The following is a 5,349-nucleotide window of genomic DNA, read 5'->3' on the forward strand; positions in this document are numbered from 1 at the left end:
CTGGTCTTCCTAGATGGTCTCCCATCCAAGTACTAACCAGGCCCGACCCTGCTTAGCTTCCAAGGTCAGACAGGATTGAGCTTGTTCAGGGTAGTCTTTTAGTATTTTAAAGATGTTGCTCTACTGTCTTCTTGCTTTTTTTGTTTTGATGAGAAATCTGCTCTCATTTTTATTTACTTATTTTAATGTGACGTATTCTCCCTCTCTCCACTTCCACACCCCCTCCCCTGGCCACTCTTAAGACTTTCTCCTTAAAACTGGTTTTTGACCAATTGGCTTATGATGTATTTTGGCAGTTCATATTTCTTGTTTTTGTGGTTTGCTGAGCTTCTTGAGCCTATGAGTTTAAGGTGTTCACCAGTTTAGAAAAATTTTGGCCATCTTCTCTTCAAGCATTTTTTGTGTCTCTCCTTTTCTTTTCTCTCCTTCCAGAACTTTAATTACATAAATATGAGGCCATGTGAAGTTGGCCTACTGCTCACTGATGCTCTGTTCATTTTGATATATTTTTTCTCTTTTTGTGTTTTCTTTTTGATAATTTCTATTGTTACTTCTTCAAGTTTACTATTCTTTTCTTCTGAAATATCTAATCTTTTATTATTTGTATTCAGTATAGTTTTCATCCCAGCCATAGTTGTTTTCATATCTTAAAGTTTAATTGCTCTAGATTTCTAGCTTCAGAGAATCTCCCTTTAAAAATTATTTATTGTCCCTAATTAATATTTTTAACATATGGAATACAATTTTAATAATTACTTTAGTTTCCCTAGTCTATTAATTTTAACATTGGTCTCAGTTGGGGTCGGTTTCAATTGATTGATTTTCCTCCTCTTTGCTGGTTGTACATTCTGACTTTGTGTTCCTGGTGAATTTGGATTGGATGCTAGACATACGTAGTGAGTTTTATCTTGTGAGGTGCTGTATATTTTTGTATTCCTACAAATATTTTTGTAATTGTTTTATAGCAAAGTTCCTTGGAAACAGTTTGGAGCTTCTTGGTCTTGCTTTTAAAATATGGTAGATGTGATCAGAGCTCATTTATTCTAGGGATAATTATTCCTCATGTCCAATGCAATACCCTTCTTAGTATTCTACCCAATGCCTCTTGAAAAATGTGGCTTTCCAGTCAGGTTGGTGATAATGGGCACCGATCCTTGTCCTGTGTGACCACTGGGTACTGTTCCCCATAATTCCCTGGCCTGTGGTAGTTTCCTCAAATGTTTGTGCCGAACACTTGCTGGATACTCCTTGGAGATTTCCAGGCTTCTCCTTGTGCAGATCTCCTCTTTCTGGTACTCTTTACCACAAGCACAATCTGCTTTGTTTTCCCTGGAACTCTAAGTTACATCTTCTCAGCTCAGAAAGTCTGATTTCTCCTTCCCTGGTAGTAGCCTGGAAACTTTCAAGCCAGGAAACTGGGGCAATCATGAGGCTCACCTTATTTATTTCTTGTCTCTCAGGGATCATTGTCTTTTGTTGACTGATGTCCAGTGTTTTAAAAACCATTGTTTCATATATATTTTTTTCCTTTTTCTTTAGATTATTTGTTACTCTGTCTTGGCTGGAAGTAGAAGTCCCTCCTTCTAGAACTTTAAAGATGCCATCTCATCTTCTGGCCACCATTGTTCTAATGAGAAGTCAGAGTTCTCCCTGTTATTGTTCCTCTATGTGTAATTTTTCCCCTTTGGCTGCTATAAAATATTTCATTTTTGGTGTTCAACTGTTATACTATCATGTGCCCATATATACTCTTCTCTGTATTAGTGCTGTTTTTAGTTTCCTCAGTTCTTGGACCTGGGGGTTAATGTTTTTCACCAAATTTGAGGACATTGAAACTATTGAAATGTTTTAATGCCCCAATCGCTCTCTTATTCTTGTGAGACTGTAATTGTATGTCTGTTAAACGTCTTCCTGCTGTCCCACAGGACACTGAGGTGCTGTTCATTTTTAAAAATCATTTTTATCTTTGCTTTCCAGTTTGGGTAATATCTATTGACTTACCTTCAAGCTCACTGATCCCTTTGTTTCCACTGTTCAATTTTCTCTTAAGCCCATCCAGTGAGTTTTTAATTTCATATATTTTATTTTTTCAGTTCTTGAATTTTCATTTGGTTCTTTTTTTTTATAGTTTTCATGTATCTAGTGATACTTTCTATCTATTCACTCATTCTATCCATCATTTCCTTTAAATCTTTAAGCATATTTAGAATAGTTTAGAGTACTCTGATAATTTTAACATCTACATCATCTTTGGGACTACTTTTATTGACTATTTTTTCTTTTGACTTTGGGTCATATTTTTTTGTTTGTTTGCATGTATAGCAGGTTTTAAAATGTACACTGGATATTGGGAACAAGATATGATTTATGAATTATGATGTTTTCTTTAAAGAATGAATTTTTTTCTGGCTGACAGATAATTCATGATGATCACTTAGATCTTGCAGCATTGTGATTCCAGCCAGATGAGATTTAACTCCCCCTACCCCACGGGACACTTGGCAATATATTGAGATATTTTTGGTTGTCACAACTTGAGGGTATTGATAGTATACAGTGGGTATAGGCCAGGAATGCTGCCAAACATATCACAATTCATAAGAAAAGCACCTCACAACAAATAATTATCTGATCCAATTTTTCAATAGTACTGAGATTGAGAAACCCTATTGAAAATGTTTTAGAAGGTCTATTTCAGTCCTAGAACATGTCCTCTAAATCTTAATATTGGGGATCATCATCCCCAATATTAAGCAATCAATTTTTATTTTTAATTTTTGACATTTTAATCTGTGGGTGGTATTTACATTATTTTTATTAAGGCAACACATGTGCTCTCCTATCAGTCCTTCCTGTCGGGCCCCTAGACCTGGGTCACCATGGAGTCAACATTTTGTTTTCTTGGCCTTTAGCTTGTCTATGTATTAGGTTTTAAGATGGTGTTTTTCAGTGAAAGCTCTGAGTCTGTAAACACAAATGAGTGTCAGAAACTTTCTAACTGCCCTGAAAACAATATCAATGCTAAATTAACAGTCAAAAAATAATCACAGTTGCTTCTTGGCCTTTTGGTTAAGGTCAAGTGTAGTAGCTGTTCTTATCAGTTTGGTATCTATATGTTCTCTATCTGTGGGTGATATAGTAAATGAATTTTTGAAGCAGGAAAGGTGCACCCCCTTGAGGAACAAAAAATAATCACAAGTATGAAGAAGACACTTCCAAAAGGGCTGCTTAGGTTCCTTTGAGGAATTGTGGTGACGCCTGGAAGACCAACAGTTAACTCAGAAAGAGGCAAATCTGCCAACCTCTTTAGCCACATTGCTTTGCTCAGCCCACCTGAGTCTTTCTTTTGATTTGAGTACATCTCATTCATCTGTTTGATTGGAGCATTTGAACAAATTTTCTGAATTTCATTCCAACTGCACCTGCTCTCATCCAGGACCTCCTTTGCCCTCCTTGTGACAACATATCCAAATTTTTCCTTTAATATCTTTCTTCCTAATTCATCCTATAGAGACTGCCATTCTCTTTAGAAAGTGCAGTTAACATTATATCTGATTCTTGCTCAGACACCTTTGGCACCAATAGCACCTTTCCATCTCCACATCACGTCTCTACCTTACATCTCTAACTTTGTCTCATTTCTTCCCTCACATACCCTCTGATCCAGCCAGATTCATGCCCTTTGTGCTTTACTGTTCCCCATTCATGCTCTTACAAATGAAGATCACTGTGTCTGGATACCTTCTCATTCTCTTCTCTACTCCTCAAAATCCTACCCAATTTTCAGAGCCCAAGTAAAACTTTATCGCTTCTGTGAAGTCTATACCCATGTTTTTGGTTAAATAAATTGCTCTCTTGCTTATATTTGTATAGCACTTTGTACTAGTCTCAGTCTGCTTTGTGCCCCATCTTCCCTACGAGGTTCCAAGCTCCTGGGGAATAGGTGTCCTGTGAACCTTCCTATCCATCTCTCACAGTGCTCAGCATCACAACTTGTTCCATCAAGAAGCTTAGAAATGCAGCCTGGGAAAAATTAAAAGCAGGATATGACATCAACTATAAAAATAACTTTTCCTTCCCTGAATTAACCTGAAAACTAATAACAGACTATTGTCAAAATGACGTGATAATATGCTTGATATAAACTACATAAGCATAATCTAAAAATGCACTCAAATAGCCTCTTTAAAAAAAGAAAGAATTCCTTCAAATGGTTAATTTTTAAACATATCTATATAGTATCTTTTGACAATCTGCATTTTCTTAATGATGATAATGTATGCACCAATTAGGTAGAAAAGAAGGTTAGAATTATCCCTGTAAAATGTATTCTGATTTCCAGTTTCCCAAAAGGCATCTTAAATAATAGATATTGAGTGTGCCTGGGATGGTGCCACTGCAGGTGGCTTCTTTAGCAATGTCCTGGATACAATTTTGCATCCAGATTGGCTTTGCCCATGAGAAGCACAACTTTTGCTGGAAAGCACAAGTGCTGGTGCAGCGGGCTGCTGCCTGCAGGAGGGGCCTTCAGAGCGAACACGTACCTTCATCAACATTCTGAATGCGTCGGAACTGTCATTCAAAGAGTTAACATCGGTGAAGAACAAAAAATGCAATGGAGAGGTTTCAGGCAAAGCATGGGGAGACTGATAAAATTATCAGTGAATTAAATTCAGACAGATGGCTTTGGAAAAGAATGAAGTACACAAACCTTATGTAGAGTATAATGACTCTCACTCCGACAGGGGCTTTGTCAACAGGGTAAGCCTTTTTTTCTTTCTTTCTTTCTTTTTTTAATCCAGATTTTAAAGCAGTTGGAAATCAAATTCTTCTTTTCTGAAGGCGTTGTTTAGTACTTAAAGCAACAAAAACAACAATAGCATAACACTGGACAGCATAAGACCCTAAAGTGTCCAGTGTAGGTGCACAGCTTGGTAGAAGGCATGTGGTAGGCATCACACATGCTGCTTTTCTTCACTGTCCTCAGATTCACTGCCCACATCAGTAAGTCCTTGGCAATTAAAATATTTCTACAGAACAGAGGCCAATCATTAGCTCTGCTTATAACAGCAGGATGACAAGGGAAGGTTTTGGGCATTAAACATACACACACACGGAATAAAGACACAAATAGACTTATTTCTGCTTTTCAAAATTTCAATTTTTATCATCGTTGATTTGCATTTGAAAATAGAGCTCCTACTCCTTTCTAAAAATAGAAAGAGTATCCTAGTTGACACTATCCTTTTACACGTACACAAAAATGATGAGAAAATAATGTATTTCTCTCAGGGTTTTTTTTCCCCTTATTCATTATGGTTCCTATTTTATTTTCACTTATTTGGCTTC

At 36.8% G+C, this 5,349-nt stretch overlaps 1 pseudogene; it reads left to right on the plus strand.

The window, feature by feature from the left end:
* Nucleotides 1–3,049: 3,049 nt before the first annotated feature.
* LOC120602659 (uncharacterized) lies at nt 3,050–3,175 on the plus strand (annotated as a pseudogene).
* Nucleotides 3,176–5,349: the final 2,174 nt, after the last annotated feature.

This window comes from Pteropus medius, unplaced genomic scaffold (assembly GCF_902729225.1).
Source record: "Pteropus medius unplaced genomic scaffold, Ma_sr-lr_union100, whole genome shotgun sequence".
Classification (NCBI taxonomy): Eukaryota; Metazoa; Chordata; class Mammalia; order Chiroptera; family Pteropodidae; genus Pteropus; species Pteropus medius.